Consider the following 18,686-nt stretch of genomic DNA (forward strand, 5'->3'; position numbering starts at 1 on the left):
GATTTACCATTAATGGAAATGTGATGGTGGTGAGACACTGGAACAGGTTGCCCAGTGAGGTTGTTGATGCCCCCTCCCTAGGGGCATTCAAGGCCAGGCTGAATGGGGCTTTCAGCAACCTGGTCTAGAGGGAGGTGTCCCTGCCTATAGCTGGGATGTTGGAACTAGATGATCTTAAAGGCCCCTTCCAACCCAAACTGTTCTATGATTCTACGATTCGATGAAATGGTGAAAGATTCCTTATACAGCCATGAAATGATCTGTCCTCTGGAAGTATTTGGGATAGAGGTGTATCTTACTCATAAAGGATTGTAATAGGCTCGGATATTTTGGAACTGTTCAAGTGAAAAGTTTCTCCAAATGATTCTGCTATCATGGCTGAGGTAGTTTTCTGTCTGGTTTTCGTTTGGTTCGTTTTTTGGACTCTGGGTTTTCTGATGTTTATTAGTACTTAAAAAAATAGTATAAAAATTTAATTACTTCTAAATTGCCAGATCAATAAATATTAAGCACTTATTTGACTTAGTGCAGCACTAAGCAGCAGTGTTCAATGCAATCTTCATAATTTTTAGATTCAAAGCTTTGCCTATCACTTGTACTTTCATTAATGATGGTTTTTATCATGGCATTTTCACTGGGGAAAAAACAAAAACAAAAACAAAAAAAACCCAAGAACAACAAAACACTCTATAGAAATCATGTCAACCTTTGGAAGGCCACTCTCAGGTCTTCCTGGAGCCTTTTCTTCCCCAGGCTAAACAGCCCAAGCTCTCTCAGCCTGTCTTTATAGTGAAGGTTCATCTTCACTATGGAAAGTTCCATCCCTTAGATCATTTCTGTGGCCCTTCTCTGATCACACTCTATCAGGTCTATGTCTCTCCTGTACTGAGGACTTCACATCTGGATGTAGTACTCCAGGTGAGGTCTCACCAGCACAGAGCAGAGGGGCAGGATCACCTCCCTTGCCCTGCTGGCCACGCTGCTTTGGATGCAGCCCAGGATATGGTTGGCTTTCTGAGCACACTGCTGGCTCATGTCCAGCTGCCATCCACCAGTGTCCCCAGGTCCTTTTTGGCAGTGCTGTGCTCCAGCCCCAGCTTGTGTTGATAGTGGGGGATTTGCCATGACCCAGGTGCAAGACTTTGAGCTTGGCTTTGTTGAACCTCATGAGATACCCCTGAGCCCACTGCTCAAGTCTGTCTAGGTCTCTCTGGATGGCATCCTGTCCCTTAGGTGTGTCAACTACACACATCTTGCGGTGTCATCTGCAAACTTGCTGAGAGTTCGCTCAATCCTGCTGTCTATGTCACTGAAGTTATTTAAAGAGCACCAGCCCCAGTGCTGACCCCTGAGGGACTTCATTCATCACTGATCTCCATCAGGACAGTTAGCCATTGGTACTCTCTGGCAACCAGTTTTTCATCCATGGAACAGCCCATCTGTCAAATCCATATTTTTCCAGTTTGGGGAGAAGGATGTTGAGGCAGATTGCATCAAAGGCCTTACTGAAGTTCAGATAGATGACATCAGTGGCTCTTCCCTTGTCCGTTGGCACAGTTACACCATCATAGAAGGCCTCTAGGTCAGTCAGGCAGGACTTGGTGAAACCATGCTAGTTGTCCCAAATCACCTCCCTCTCTTCTGTGTTGTAGCATAGCTTCCAGCAGGATCTGCTCTATGATCTTCCCCAGGACAGAGGTGAGGCTGATAGGTTGGCAGTTCTCTGGGTTGTCCTTTCTAGCCTTAAAAAATGGGTGTGACATCGCCTTTTTCCAGTCACCAGGAACTTCACCTGACTGCCATGACTTCTCAAACATCATTGAGAGTGGCTTGGCAACACATCAGCCAATACCCTCAGGACCCTGGGATTCATTACGGTTTTTACAACTGTGCAAATTTTTATGAGAACTAATACACAAAACCATGTAGGTTAGTGGAGCAAAGCCAAGGAAGTAAAAAGCAAAACAAGCAAATTAACTTTTCCTAAACACATATTTTACTTTTATCATGTTTACTCTGAGCAAGAGTCAGCCAGATTTTCATGACTTTCTTTTGCCAGTTCCCAACAGGAAACATCCATAATCAGAAATAGAAGTGTCTTTTGAAAGGTTTCTGGCTTGTGTGCCTTTTTCCCCTAAAGCCTTAGGTTTTTTTATAGACAGCTATCATTAAAGCTTGCAACTGCTTTCTGTTGTTTCCAAAGGTGTTTAATACAAGCTGGCAAAGGGAAAAGAAGTTAAAGGAGGAACTGAAAGAGGAAAAGACTTACTTGAGAGTGGGATGATAAAATATATAATTAGCAGAAATGGATACTAAAAGAGTACATTATAAAATAGGAGACTAAAAGAGAAGAATGGGAACAAAGCAGAATAGGATCTAAAATGACCAAAGGGAAAAGCTGCAGTTCCCAAAAGGAGATGGAGAATAGGTAGGATTCACCTTTTGCAGATACACAGTTTTGATGATTTTGTATTTTGAAATAACACTGGCCAAGCATATCATGCAGGCAGCTTCTTTCTATCAGAAATCTTAGATTCATTACTAAAAGTTCTGTAAAAATGGGAAGTGCATTCCTAAAACTTCTGGAGTTGCAGACACAGAGGAAGATATGGAAAGCAGAGTCCTCTGGGAGCTGTGCACAGACATAGGAGATGTCAGTCATCCTGGATCCATTACCATCTGTTTACACTAAGGCAGGCAATCAATTTTTAGAGGCTGTCATAAAACAGAAAGATTTTTCTCCTTGCTAAGGAAAAAGAAGTATTAATTTCCCTCGGCTTTTTTCCCTCTCCCCTTTTATAGCAGCGTGAAACTTCTCAGCTATCAAGTCAGTAACACTGATGGAGTGAAAATACTCCCATTTAAGTGGCAAGAGCTTAAGACATGAAATAGCAATCCCTTTAAGCTTCTACTTCTAAATAAGGGCAGAAGTGTTTCACCGTCTGTATGGGAACTGTTGAATCGTGGCCTGAACCTCTGATTGACCACCTGAGGTGAGCACTGAGTCAGCCATGGGAACACAGGTGAAGGCAATTCACCTGTGTGGCTGGAAGGGGTAGAGCCACACTAGACCCCTAGACCCCATTTAAGGGCTGACTAGCACTGGGGAAGGATCTCTGGAGATTGCTCCTCTTGGACACTTTTTCTGGTGAGCCCAGGACACGGGTAAGCTTTCCATTCATCTCTGATTATCTCTCTCTAACACAATAGTCTTTCCAGCCTAACTTTCTATATACTTACTGATTCTACACCATCTATTAACATCAACTTACTGAAAAAGTTCAATTGATGTAATTCAGATGTCTTACAGTCAATGTGGCTTTCATATCAAACACAGTCCACGCTTTTATACTAATACGTATAAATCTCACTTCTGTTGAACTAGAGAGATGACTTCTCTACTTTAGAGTAGACTTTTCTTATCATGCTTTAAGCTTTCAAAGCTGGCATGATGTTGTGGGTCACCTTAAAACCACTCTGACTGCTATCTAACTAGTAATAATGAGTGATTGTACCGTTGTTCTTCCTTTAGTTATGACAGTGTAATAGCTTCTATCTTCTGCTTATGTAGCATAGTAGTCTGTTACCATGCCATTAAAATATAAGACTTTTTAAGAACTTAACCATTCATTAAAGCACTCCAGTATTAGATTTTTACCTAATTGGTGGTAGCCAATTCATTTTCCAGTAGCAAGCATGTGAAGAGTCTTCAGAAGAACAACAGAGTATGTAACAAGCAAATGTATATAGAGGCATTGCCTACAAAAATGCTAAATCAAGTCCTTGCTTTATTTAATCTCTTTGATTTTTGTCAAAATCTGCCTTTGGCCTGCATGAAAATAATAATTATAATAATAAAAGTTCATTACTCTTAATCTTGAGAAGATGTGTAGCAAATATACAGGAATGCCCACATTGAGGACTAAACTGGCTGAGACAAATGTCTATTGCAACTAACCCCTACCAGCTGAACAGCAGTGACTTGTTAAGGAAAATCAGAACTGAAATTTTCAGGGAAAGATAGTAACAGATGTGGAATGTATCACACAGCACCTGAGAAGGAATTTTGGCAGATTACCTTTTGTCATACCGGCACAGCTGCCCAGAGAAGCTGTGGATGCCCCCACCACTGGAGGCTCTCGAGGCCAGGCTGGATGGGTTCCTGGGCAGTCTGACCTAGTGACTGGCAACCCTGTCCGTGGCTGGAGGTGGTTGGGACTAAATGGTCTTAGAGGTCCCTTCCAACCCAAGCCATCCTATGTTACTGTGAAGTTACTTAAGGCACCACTCTGTTGGCTCTGCCCAGCTTTCACGGACCCTTACTTGTGGTGTTGCAGTGCTTTGGCTGCCTGATCCCTGTTCACCTGCCCACATGTGCTGATTTCTGGGGTTCGATGGGAGTAGAGCTCAAATCGTGTTTAGTTTTGCCTCAGTGTTACCTGTTTCTTGAAAGCTATTCTTGATTGTGGAGGTCTTCTGGCCATTGTTGTGTTCATTACATGGGGAAAAAAAAACAGTTTCTGGAGATCTCCATGGAGCTGCCTTACTCACGGTTGGGCTGACTATTGGTTGGCAGCACACCATGAAGGGTGATGGAAATGAGCAGCCACATGCCAAAATGTGAAAACCACAGAGAGAAATCACTCTCACACACCAAATAAACGTAGTTTTCTCTGCAGCTGATGGTGTTATGAAACAGACTTTTGCTTTTACTGGGTTGAAAACATATATTCTTCCAAGGTCTGTGCATTGTTTGTGCTTAATCAGATACAGTCAGGCCGCTCTTGCAGCTGTGAAGTTGTGAAGGCAAACACCAGCGAGCCATACCTTCTTCCTGCAGAAAAACAGCTCGAGGAGCAACGGGAGGAAACACAGCTCTATCCTGCAGCGAGGGGGTCTGCGCAGGAGGTAGGCGCTGCTCTCACGGTGAGAAGGCAGCACCGAGCTGCCCGGCGGGGCGTGCATACGTACTGAGCGAGCTACATGTGCCGCGTGTCATCACGGATGCTTTCAAGTCCCTCCCTCCCTCTCCGCTGTCGGGGCTGTCCGTGGGAACCGGGCGGGAGGAGCGCCGCAGCCCCGTGGGGACTGAACGGGTCTCGGAGGGCTGCGGTAAGCACGGGACAGCGGGGGAAGGAGGGCTGCGGGCGGAGCGCTCCTCGTGGGTCAGCGCAGCGGCAGCGGGCGTGGGGGGACAGGGAGCCGGGCTGAGCGTCGGAGCTCCCCGCCGGCCCCGGGGCGGCCAGGCGGTGGGATACCGGGATCGTGTCGGTGTGCTCTTCTCCATGGCGTTCGTTTCCCCGAACCCCTGTGTGAAGAGTGAAGAAAGAGAGGCGTTTTTCTTTTAATTCTGAGTTTCGTGTTATTTTGGAAGTCTGAAGTTCTTTTCCTTCTTCCCTTTTCTTTCTTTTCCTCCTTTTTCTTTTTTGGGGGATGAGGAATAGAAAACAAAGTTTCAAGCTAATTCCAAAGTCTTTGTTTGATCAACTGTTCAGGCAACTCTTCCATACAGCATCTCTGCACAGACAAGCTGAATGCATTTTAAGAATAACTTAACTTGCTTCTGCCAACGAAGGGGTAGAAACATTCATGCTCTTGGTGGCAATCCTCCTCTCCTCTCTATCCTTCTTCTCTCATGTCTGAGTTCATCTTCTACGCCATTTACTTTGACAATGATCATTGGCAGCTACTTCACTGTGCTGACTCAGTGGCACGTGTGCTACAAATTAGCAATACAGTAACTGTATGAAGCCTGTCCTGGTTAAAAGCCTTTCTGCCCAAGCAGTTGTCATGAGCAAGTTTGTTGGGAAGATCGTGGGAACTCTGAAGTTGTGCACAGCTCCCCCTTCCCTCCCACCAATGCAGTGCTGTTTGTGTTATGCCAGGACACTTGCTCTTTCTTGCCACTGGTTGCTGAGCTGTGCCAGCAGCACTCTGACCTTCTGTGAAGGGAATACGTCAAGGAGCTGTCTCAGTCCATCCTAACCCTCTGCCTGATAGCAAACAGTGGGCTGAGACTTAACCATAAATGTCACTTAAGGTGCATCTGGATGTGTGATGGAGTGAATAACCTCTTGTCAGCATGGGTCCCAGGCCACGCGCAGCTCAACTGGTTCTCAGTAATCACTTCTAACTTCTTCTGATACATTTTAAATGTTCTGCGTCAGTGAAAATTCAGATTCAGTGTTTCTGAGCAAGCAGTGGCATTCACGGTAACTTACAGAGCTGCCAAGTCATGAAATACAGAGCCCTGGCAGACGAGATTTTATAGAGTTTGTTTTTGGACATGTGTCCATGTGTTTGGATACAACTTACAATGAGATTATACTGTTGGGAGCATTCTTTTGGATCCCACTAACTTCAGAAGGAGCTGTGTGTGTATACAGTTAAACAGAATTTGGTCTGTGGCAGTCTTATGTCCTATATAAAACACAACATCACTGGTATCTGGAGGTGTAACCTTTGCTCTGTGTCTGCTGACTACAGCATAGGCTTTGCTTGCTTCTACCTGGGAGGATGAGAGCAGTATTTGCACCTTGGAAGAGCAGGGAGAGTATAGATGACTGAATGCTACTGTGTATGTGCAAATATGATGCTGGTGAAAGGTGGTATGGAGCATTCAGGGACAGTTTTCAAAATGTCATTCACATGTTCAAATTCCCAGGCCCAGAGACTTGGAAAAGGTCAGGAGATCCCTGTAAAAATAGCTGGGATAGCAGGTCGAAGAGAATGTCTGAAGTCTAGATGTGTATATGTACTCATGTATAGGTGTTATGGAAAATACTATTTGAGTTTGCAACTGGTCTATCTGTCTTTCTCCACTCATTCCAAACAAAATTTGCTGAGACTTTGACGTTTATGATGGATAAATTGTCAGGGAGCTCTGATCATTGGCTGAGGCTCTCCTCACCTCATGTATTCATCTCTGAGTGGCAGTGCAACAGCAATACCATGACCTGCCCCTTCTTTCCTTCGGATGCTCCGTAAGCTGGCACAAAAAGCTCTCTGTGCTGAGGAAGACCACAAAATGCCTAAGGATGGAGAGCAATGGGAAGGCCTAGGGTTTGGGAGCTGCCTTAAAAAACCTCTGAGCATACAGCAGCTCTCATAGAGAGGTATTTATAGCCATATGTTTGTAATAAGCAGTGAAGGGGAGTGCAGGTGGCGAGTCACCTCCCTGGTGGTTTGTAGGAGTTACTAGGATTAAGCTATGAAAGCAAGTACTTGCATGAGATTCTTCTTGAAGAATAAGGCATAATAAATACAGTTCACATTTACTATTTCTTTTGGTGTACATTAATCTCAAAGTTGTACTGAAAGCTCGTGTTTATTAACAGTAGATATTCAGAACTAGAGCTGCATAGACGGAATATTTTTGTCAGGTAAAATTTCTGAAAATGACATAAAATAATTCATTTTGAGTGTAGCTGACTCTACATTTCAAGAAATATATATATACACACACATATAATAATAGAAAAGAGTCTGTAATCCAATCAGCCCCATGCTTAAGACCAGGGCAGCCAAACAAGCTTCACACATCTAGTTTAGTTGTCCTTCCTACATTTCTGTGGAAAAACTGATATTCCCAAAAGGGAATAAATGCATTCCAGTTATGCTGCAGTATTATGAATGTTGTCTATACAAATACTGCTGGCAATGACAAAAAAAAATATTTGTCATCTCTCTGTCTTTTAGCACTCTTGTGGGTAGCATTCACAGTTTAGGCTGGTCATTATCTCAGCAGTTTGAGAGGAAGTGATGGTCCCCTCCCGATCTTGAGAGACATTGGTTATGAATAGGAGCAGTGATGGAATCGCAGCTCTCCTGCTGAGAGTGAAATCTCTTCCTGATTGAAGTCCGTGACAAAACTCCCATCAGCTTCAAAAGAGAAAGATCTCAGCACGGCAACTTGAATGCCTCTGAAATCCACCCTCTGGCTGCCTAGAAAGGTCAAGGTTTTCTGAAGGAAAAGAAGAAGAATAAGATTAAAGTTGTGAATGGCATAAAGAGGAAGCTGTTAGATAAGTTCACAGTTCATTGCTAAATCTGTGTTTATTAAGGAAGCTGACTTTTGTGAAAGCTAATGTAGGCATTCAACTGGCTTAGGTATCTCTGATCATAATGAGAATAGAATTATTTCTCCTTTGGTCTGATATTATGGAAACAAATATTTAAGATGTAATTGACACAAGCATTATTTGCAGTGCAATTATGGTTGTTAATTTAATGAGAACACTCTGCAGAAAGAAGCCAAAGTTTTCCAGGCCTTGCACCTGCTAAGCTTTTAAAGATCTCATAAGTGCCATTCTTTGAGGTGTTCATCAGTGTTGCAAAGAAAGTCCTCAGGAAAAAGTGCATACAATTATTTAAAATCTTTTGAAAATGAGAAATGAAAGCCTGAAGATTTTGGTGTGAACTTAGTAGTTGCTTGGTGTATGCACAAGAAGTTTAGCCTCTATATCTAAATCTTGTCTCTGAATTGCAGTAACATCTCATAGTTTGACTTTAGTACTCAGCAATAAGGGGAAAAAAAGAAAAAAATATATTTCGTTTCTCTTTCCTTTACCGGAGCAAAGCAGGGCCCTGTCATATTTATGGAGTTAGGGAAGTTTAAGACTTTTATTGCTTGGAGGGAGCTTCAGATTTATGGGTTAAGGGAAGTTTAAGGGGTTTGTTAGTTTAAGGGGGTGTAGCTTCCTAAATAAAGCCACAAGCAAACTCACTAAACCAGTGTATCTCTTCAGTGCATAAACAGAATGCCCTCTGTGAGCAAGATGCTGGGAGAGCTCAACAGAGCAAGCTGCAAAGGGCTGAAATATCTCTGCAGCCACAGGAGCTCCTGTGTTGTATGAGGCCTCCTATGTACCAGTTCTCTCCTCAGGACAGGTTTTTTTCTGGGATGGTTCTTCTGTGAAGAGTCTTCAGGATGGTGGCTGAGGAGGAAGGCTGGGCTCAGGAACCGGCCCTAATGACAGACCTTATAGGGCTTTCAAGAGAGGAACAGAGGCTGTGCTAAAGGCAGGACACCCTGTACTGAAACATCTGGCTGGGCTCAGGTGGACCTGGAAAGAGTGCTAACTTCCAAGTGCTGTAGAAACCATTACTCTGAGAGAGCCTAATAAGTTAGATTTCAGGGAAGAGATGTTGGTTAAAACAGACCATGATCAGCACCACGCTTCTCATTCCAGCTGCTTTAACTCATGTTTCATCAGCTAGCTTACACATCACAGTTAAGCAGCAACTGCAAAGCAATAGCTGTGTCAAGGCTGCTTGGGAGCTCCTCATGTCCTCGCTGTCAAAGCAAGCAAAACTAAATGCTACGATGAAGCTTGGGGTTGTAACTACTTGTTCAAGAGCAGGCTTGCATTGCTGTTTCCTTTATTGCTTTCCTTCCACTTTATTTCAGTTATTTTACAGAGTCTTTTTTGTTGTTGTTGTTTGTGAATTATACAAAAGAGTAAATGAAACCCAAAATGGATGTAACAGAATTATCTGCAGGTCTAACAAGTCCTAAAACTGAGTTCATGGGAAGGAAGTCACATCCCTGAATTCTACAATTGAAAGGTTACTTCTCAGTCTTAATATTTGGCAACAAAATGCTTTGAGCCTTACGATGACCTACTGTGAGTGGAGCTCATGCATGGATGACGACCCTCCTCCAAGAAGCCCACTTGGAACAGTGGCACAAAGTTGTGGATAGTCTGTCTGTGGCTTGGTCAGTGTAGTATTTTGATTTGAGTGTGTTCTTGGTATTAAACGTGGAAAATAGTGCTATACTTCGTTTCTACATGCTAACCCGAGCAGAGCTCTGTGTGGCATGTTTTAAGAAACGATGCAGCAAGAAATTGGGGGATGTTTTTGTAGTGAAAGGAAGTAAAAGATTTTAAATAAATGTTTGAACTGCTACAAATTTCACAATCAGTGCTATGCATTTGCACCTCAGAAGAAATGTATTTTATAAACTGCTTATCACAGGCACCTGTTTCTGGGAGATCATTTTAAACATGAGCTTGTAGCTTGCAAATAAGCTAACTTTAGGTATTACATATTAGTGGCTATTTAACCATTGGAAGGCAAGTTTGGGCTGCTCTCAAAAGTTATTTCTCCTGTTAGGAAAAAATACTGGGTTAATGGATACAGTTTGTTCTGGTTCCCATCTTCACTGTGCTCTTTGTTTTACCAGACGAGGAGGCAACGTAGGAGAGAGACAAGAAAGACGGTGTGATATGTGGGTTTCTGAAGCTGTTCAGTATTCATTTTTAGCAGACTGATTAAAAAATGCTTTCCCAAAACATGATTTCCATCCACAGTACAATTTGTCTGAGATTCAAGTATGTGTTTATGTTGACAGAAAAAAAAAATAACATAGAGTTGATTGTAATTTAAGTAGTCATAAGTCTGAGAAAGGTGCCTTGGGTTAGCTTGTTTCAGATTTAAAGAAACAGTTTGTGATGCTTCACCAATAGCCGAGTTACTGTTATTACTGACTTGTCATGTTACTTTTCCTGCTTTGCCTCCATATATTAGTTCCCAGACTCAGTAATAAGAAAAACCACAGATCCTGGCCAAGCTGTTTCCCAGGATATGGAGTGGAATGTGGAAGTCATGAGAAACAAAACACAAATTATAAGAGGACTGATGTCAGGAAGAACTCATCTTCTCATTCGTACGTGTATATAGCTGGTATAAAGACTGAGTTACATCAAAGAAAAGCAAGGGAAGACTTCTATGTGACGCATGTAACATGTTCAAATAAAACAAACAAAAATCCTTTTGGTGGTTTCTAGTCTCAGCTGTAAACTGGTAGCAAACTGCATTAACAAGAAAAGAAACGTCCAGTGTTCCAAATGTAGTATTTCTACCACTCCATATTTCTAGCTACCAAACGTCGTATATTTCGTTTAATTTATATATTTTAAAGACTGTAATTATTATACCATATGAAAGCATGAATTTCAAGGCTTAAGCTGTCATAGTCACCAGAATTTTGAATTACATGATTTTTTGAAGTTATTTGAGTATATCCTCAACAGGTTTGTTGATGACGGAAAGCAGAGTGGTGCAGTTGATATAATAGAAGGAAGGAATGCCATCCAGAGAGACTTAGATAGACTTGGAATGTGGGCCCATATGAACCTAATGAGATGCAACAAAGCCATGTGCAAGATGTTGTGCTTGGGTCTAGGCAATACCAGACATATTTGCAGTCTGGGAGAAGAACTCATTGAGAGCAGCCCTATGGAGAAGGACTTGAGAGTTCTGATGGATAAAAAGCTGAACGTGAACCAACAGTGTGTTCTCACACCTGAAGGCCAACAGTTTCCTGGGCTGCATCAAAAGAACTGTGACCAGCAGGGAGAGGTAGGTGATTGTCTCCTCTGCTCTGCCCTCATCATGCCCCATCTGGAGTACCGTGTCCAAGTCTGGGGCCCTCAGCACAGGAAAGATGTTGAGCTTTTGGAGAGGGTCCAGAGGAGGCCATGAGACAACTCTCCTCTGAAGAAAGGCAGAGGGAGATGGACTTGTTAACTTAGAGAGCAGAAGGCTATGGGGAGACTTCATTGTGACCTTCCAGTACTTGAAGGGAGTTTGTAAGCAGGAGGGAGACTGTCTTTTTATGTGATCTGATATTGATAGAACAAAGGGGAATGGTTTTAATCTAAAAAATTAAAGGAGATATGTGTGTTGCTATGTATTGCTGGTTTCTCTAAACACTGGCAAAGTACAATAAAATATATATAAAAGAAAATGTATTCAATATCTATGTTAACTCAGAGTTCATTCAGGCACAAAATTAGCATGTAATTTACTTATTAGAAAAGTGATCAGTAAAATCCAGACGCAAGGAACTGTTCAAAGGGTTTGTTGCCAAAAATATGAGGATATTTTGCCATGGTTTTGATTAGTAAATACATGGAAAACTGTGATACTCATCTTCAAAAACATTTTTAGTTCATTATTTTTGTTATGTCTGTCCTCTGATCAGATCTAGATTCCAAACTTTACTGTTGTTCATCTTTGAATGTAAAGGGGATGCAGGAACATCTCTTTACTATCAAAGCACTGTGCTTGTGCTAACACTTGGGGGCTTTCTTCCTGTCATGTAGGCAAAATGTTAATTTAGGGGTAGTGCTACATGCCATCAAAGACAGTGGTTATTAGGTGGTTGCATCAGATCTATGACGCTCAACTGAAAGTCTGTTTTTTTTTCTGCATGGATTTCATCCAGACCCCCCAACTGAGATGAACTCTTGAATAGCAAGGAAAAATAGTCTTTTATGTAGAAGCAAGCAGGTAAGTTACTTCAGATATCACTTTTCACATCAATAACTTTTTTTATGTTTGCCCTTGTATTATGAAAAGTAAGATTCCACAGTGTCTTTTAATATTTACTTGTAACACTTGCTGCTTTAGTGGTTTTCTAAACCACTTCAGGTTTTGCATAAGTTACCAGTGAAAATGGGGCTAAAATGGACAGTGGAATTTAGCAGCGCAGAACCATGTAGCCATAAGGACTTCCGGAGCACTCCATTGTTCTTGTTCATCTCTTCTAAATTTCTACAAGCTTGTGCTGTATGTTACTTTCAAAGTTAAAGGCGAGGAGCATTAATACTAATGTTGAAGATCACTGTTTCAAATTGAATATGGCAAGTTGTTAAATTTGCCCTGTTTTCGTAGCGGCATGTAAAAATGGTTTTTGAATGTTCACACGGGAAAGAAGAAATGCTCTGATGCTTATGAATTCTTGTCTTTTGCTCTATTTCCTGTACCTTTTTGGCATTCATCCTACTTGCCACAGATCTCATCTACCTGGATTGTTGACTGTCTCGCTCTGAATAGAGTGCAGATGTGGGGGACAAGATGGAGGAAAAAATGAGTCAGGATTTGGAATGGTTTATTATTTGATTTTCTGTTTCAGTTCTAATTCTTATTCCTCTGTAGCTAGCGTATTTATTTCACCTTTTTCGTGCTCTAAAATGCTTTTCCTTTTCTATCTCCTTTTTTTTTGTGTAATCACCTTGCTTTCCTTCTTGTTTCTGATGCCCTTTATGAACTCTCTGTCTCCAGCTTCCCAATAGCTCTACTGAAAAACAGCAGAAGGTTCAGGCACTTTTTTCACTAATGTAGAAAAACAATTTTTGACTTTCATAAACTAAGCTATTCTAGATCTATATGAAAGACAATTTGGAAATAATTCAGACATTCAATGTAGTTTGGAATCCTGTATTTGAACCTCTTTTGGGTTGAGGTTTTTTTATTTTTTTGTGGATTTTTTTGTGTGTGTGTTTTGTTTGTTTGTTCTGTTTTTCAGGATATAATAGCATTAAGATAGAGTTAATTCACAGGAAATATGAATTTGTTTGAGAAAGTCTTACTGTAGAGATTCAGAGGGTTGCTATTTTGATTCATTCTTTCTCTTCAGAAAGCTCCAGAGAAAATGAAGTTTAAAATTAAACGTCTAGTGGGGAAATTGGTGCCAAAACAAGGCTTTGAAATTAATACTGTAGTTAACAAGTCACGATTTTTATGATTTGCAAGTGAAATTGCTCTTTTTAATTAAAAAAAAAAATATGGAAGAGTGTTTACTTTCCAAACATGAAATAGTGTTGGAAGCTGTTCTTAATTCTCTGGATCTTCTGTGCTTTTATCAATGCTGCTACAATGTCAGGTAAGCAAACACTGCAAAGAGCCCAATTTCAGTGTTCCCACCTAAGCTTCTGGGACCATTCCAAGGGCTTCAGTTGGCATGGATCAGCCTTTATCTGCTAGAAGACTTGAGACATTTATTCATCAATAATGTGAGGTAAGATGCCCTAATTCTCCCTTCACCTCTTTCTACTCTTCTGACAGGTGACCACGATCTTTAATTGTTTCCTTTTCTTCCTCTTTTGTTAAAATCTAGCTTCAGAGTGCTGTTGTTTTTTTTTAAAAAAAAAAAAAAAAAGCAATTGAGATCTTAGAAGCTAAAGAAAGCAGCCATTGTAGTGTTTCTTGGAACATTTTCAAGGATGTAGAAGATGGAAGGTGTTAAGCTAATGAGATGTACACTTTATATGTGTGTGTTACAGAACAATCTGTAATTTTGTCTTAACAAAAGTCATGATGGTAGGATGTATCAAGGTTTGAGGAGTATACTCATAACAGATCAAGTTCCTTTGTGTGCTAAACTGGCACTTGTGAGGTTTTATTCTATAGGTTTTTTTTTTTTTTAAGTTTATGTGGATACTTTTCCTGTCATAAAAATAGAGGAGAGACAACAGGAAAATCTAAAGTATGTGCACATTTTTAATCACTTTTCATTCTTTAGCTGCAGTGAGTTGGTTGATAAACAGTATTGTTAAAACCCATTAAAGAATGCAGTTAGCAATAAAGAAATATGTGACAATATACTACTGTGTATAAAAACAAACTTTAATGGATTATAATGAAATCCTATCTTCTTTCGTAATGTTATTCATTTTAGGAGATGCTAGCTCTGTAAAAAATGCCCACAAATCTTGTATTGCTTATTTTATTTATGGTTAAAGATCACCTCTACAATTTGCCATCCCTGTAATAGTACTTTAACGTCTTGGTGGGTAAGGTAATTTTGTATTAGTGAATTGAAACGTATTTAAGCAGTTTCTCTTGAGGTATGGCTAAGAAAATTCTTAAAATTTGTGTAGTTCACCAAGTGCCTTTGCTTAGCAAATACAGTGGCACAATGTAGGAACTTGCAGGTGTCTTCTGAGCTTTTAAGGCCAGAGATGTGTGAAGTACCTACTAGGCAATGGAAAAACAATATTCAACATCATCTGGCCACCTACAGAGGTGGGCATTGCTCTAACTTTCACTCTTTAACAGTTTTGAGTAGTAAAAGAACAGATTTCATCAAACCTAACTGCTTGTATGAGCCTAGATAATACCCATGTCTTCACATGGGAGCAGCAGCCCAGAGCGCACCTGCTGAAAGGCAGAACAGTGCTGGATTCTACATTCTGAATAGAGGAAGGTTGTTGGTGTCTGTTATACACCCATCTTGAAGTTTGCATGGAGTGCTTTCCCTTTGCTGCAAAATCCCAAGCAGTGCCGGAAGGTGCAATGGGGCACAGTCCTACCCAGAACATTCACGTACAGGATCTGCCAGGACCATGACTGTGATCAGGCTGAGCCTCTGTGCAACTTTATAAAGTCTTTGGATTGATATGCAATTGAAACCTACGTAGACTTGCTCCGAAAGTTATGCCTCCTGTTTATTTCCATGGAAACTGCAACAGCTACAAGAAGCTCAGTAAATCTCAATAGCACTGTTTGACAGAGGAAATTCTCAGCTACAAACACTGTTTTTCAGTGTAGTCATCATCATTAGCCAATGTCTATGGACAAGCTGATGGAGACACTCATCATTTCATGATGTGACAGCTGTATGTGGCTGTCTGGAACATGGATTGTCTTTCACATCACTGTCACCACTGCTGAAATGCACCACCTGCCACCACACCACACTCCCATCCATTGTTTGATCTCCATAAATGTTCAGTGAACATCAATGAATGTCAGTTGGTGCAATTTTTTTTTTTTTAATTCAATTCCACACTTTTGTTTCATACTCATTTTTCTGACTACCCCTCTCCTGCCATCTGATGCATGGCAACAAAACGTAATGGAACGTTGGTGGGGACGTTCAACCTCTACTGCCATACCACCAGCATCCACCTATGACATCATGGGCCAACATAATAAATAAGGAGGCATTACTTTTGGAGCACCCCTCATACATTCTCTATTTGAATGAAAAAAAAAGGATAGATTTGCATTTCTCATTGAAGCTGGGTTAGTTCAGATGTTGTCTTTTCCTAAGCAATAGTGTTTGTTACTCTTTAACATTTCACAGCACTTGTAGAAGCCCAGAATTGTATCTGAAATCACAGGAAAATACACCCAGCTTTTTCAGGAGATGGAATTCCCAAAGATCCACAATATAATCCTGCTTTTATTTCACACCATCTGCCTGATGTGAAGTCCATCCAGATTCTACAGCATGCCTGCACAAATTATAGTTCTGCTGCAGGAACTGTTCGATCTGCTCGTTGAGCAGGTAGCTTCAAATAAGGGCAGTAAACTGCAGAAGTAGCTAATAAATGAATGTTAGTTGTTATGCAGTATACTAATAACAAACACAATGATTTAATCTATTTGTTCATTTTCCAATAATAAGCTTAATTATATTTTCAATATGCTCAACCAGTATTAGATAATTAAATTGTGAGATGAATAATTAGTTGTCAGCTTCACTATTTACATACTGTGTATTTAAGATTGAAATGTGTGTCTCATCTATTGAGAGAAAACAGCTGTTTGAAAACTAGGTAACCTCTTCAGGTTGTGCTATCTCTCCTTATCAGCCTTCTTTCCATGTAAGTTTGTTGCCTCTTCTTTTCAGGTATTTGCCTTCATGGACTGCAAAATGTTGATAAGAGCAACACAGATAAGAAAATTGGGGCATCTGCAAACAAACTGTGAATGAGCCATCTTGATGCATTTTCATTCTTACCATCAAACTTTTCTTATACTTCTCCTGAGACCCATGATTTCGATGGAAGTATGAGAGCTTCCAAATGTTGCTAAGCAGCATTCTCTATACATTGCAAGGCCACATTTGCCACTCCTTTAACTCTGTATCATCTCCTTCCTTGCTGAACTTTAATGGGGGTAATTTATAACGTTGTCATTGAAATTGTTCTGAATGCTTGACAAATTATAATACTGGTTTTACTTCCTCAAATTTCTGCCCTGCAGACCCTACTTGCATTGCATTAACTTGCAGGTTCACATAAGTGTAATCCATGGTTCCTGGTTCTCCCTCTCAGGTTATTCATGATACTGTCCTGAATTATATGTCAGGTAAACATGTGTCTCAAGTTTGATATCCTGAATATACATTGCACAAAAGAGAGTAGATATCGGTCAGTCTAGTAGTTGAAATTTGCAGCAACTTAAACATATTTGGGAAGCATCTTGAAAGTTAGAGTTCCATTATGAGATAGTTGAAAACTAGTGGAGTTAGAGATGACAATTTTGAAGGCTCGTTCATTATTTTTGTGTTCCTACATGAAGTAGAAAATAACATCGAGTGGTGTAATGATTGTATTCTGAAAAATTCTGTTATCCATTTATTTATATTCTAGTCTAGACTGTATCTTTCACCATTAAACATTTCCAAAGGTGAAGCTGAAGAAACACTGGAACAGATGAAAATAGCAAAAGAGCATCCTAAAAGGCTTTAGGGATTCATTCTTCTATCTCAGGAACAGATTGAAAAGTTAATTCTGCTGTGGCAAGGAATTTAAACCATGGGATTTCAGACCTGAGATGTTGTTTGATATGATTTGATATGTTTCTCAACTGCTTACAGAAGATTGAGGTATTACTAATAATCTATCTTGATGATTAAAAGCATAGTATTTGAGAAACATTGTCTATTTGCAGTAATACAGTTGTATTTGGGTAAGTGTGTGGGCTCGGCTGTCCATTAGCAGCAGATAGGTCCAGGTATTCCCCAGGACAAAGGTATCCCGTAGAGCCTGTACCTGTAGGTGTTCACCACTCAGCAGGAGTCTGTTTGGAGAACCAGTGGCTGTTTGGCTGCTGAAGAAGGATTGCATATTTCTAAATGCACTGGGAACCAGCTGTTTTCATCCCTTTGGGGCAGAAAACAATTACTACATTCAAGTGAAATCGGAGACCATAGAAATGTATTTGGCACATGTTACAAAGCAGGTTATAGTGGGTTCACTTCCACTCGTCGTAAAAAGATTTGTGTTTAATTTTCATAGCAACATTTTGTGTAAGGCTATATAAATAAATCATGTGTTTAAACATGAAAGTATGCTTAGTAGTGCATGCTCTCTTCAGATCAGGCTTCTAAAACTTAATCTGCTAAAATTAAAATGGAATTATATGTGTATGTTCAATGGAACAGTTCATTTCCACTTGTGTTTTAATCCTGCAAGTTACTCAACCTGGGTAAGACATTGCTGGAATTACCTGTTTCTCCTCCACATTTTCATATTAATTTCTTAAGATATTTATATGTTTTAACTTCTTGTTCTGCCAAACCAGAAGACATAAAGTTGAATGAGCCCAAATAATCTCAAAACATAGGAATTGTTATTGCCTTTTTCTTTCATAGTTGTTAATTACTTTTGTTAAGTTGATTAATGTGTTGGAATTTCAAAATCTGGAAAAATTGGAATTAGGTGGATTCAACAGGAAAATTTTAAGTGAGCAGGTCTCCAAAATGAAGAGTTTTTGGAAAGCTATGAAGAGTTTAAAAAGAGAATGTACGGCCTTCAGATTACACCAATATGGTAGTATTTCACCTTGCAGATGGGCACTTGTGCCATTGTCTACTTGTTTATTTTAAAGTATCAGTGAGCTTGGAGATTATGGCACTGGGAAATTGATAAGGCTGAACAGAAGTAGGCATGCCTACAACTTCGTGTTGAACCAGAAATTCATTTTCTTAAGAAAAGTCTTTCTGGATACTTACTCCTCATCATAAGATTGAATTATTTAGCAGTGCCACTTACAGAGAAGCATTTAGATGGCTGATACTGTCTGTATAGAAATGTGAGTGAATAAAATATGGATAATGTGAAACAAAATCTCTTGCTAACATTTACCAAAATTAACTAATTAAG

The 18,686-nt window shown here is 40.3% G+C and overlaps 1 long non-coding RNA gene across 1 annotated transcript; it reads left to right on the forward strand.

Moving 5' to 3' along the window:
* Positions 1-2,208: 2,208 nt before the first annotated feature.
* LOC112531701 lies at positions 2,209-13,926 on the forward strand. The gene is made up of 3 exons (XR_003073594.3): positions 2,209-3,165; positions 4,841-5,112; positions 10,531-13,926. It is a non-coding gene; the product is annotated as an uncharacterized LOC112531701 (long non-coding RNA).
* Positions 13,927-18,686: the final 4,760 nt, after the last annotated feature.

The sequence above is a fragment of the Gallus gallus genome, chromosome 2 (assembly GCF_016699485.2).
Source record: "Gallus gallus isolate bGalGal1 chromosome 2, bGalGal1.mat.broiler.GRCg7b, whole genome shotgun sequence".
NCBI lineage: Eukaryota > Metazoa > Chordata > Aves > Galliformes > Phasianidae > Gallus > Gallus gallus.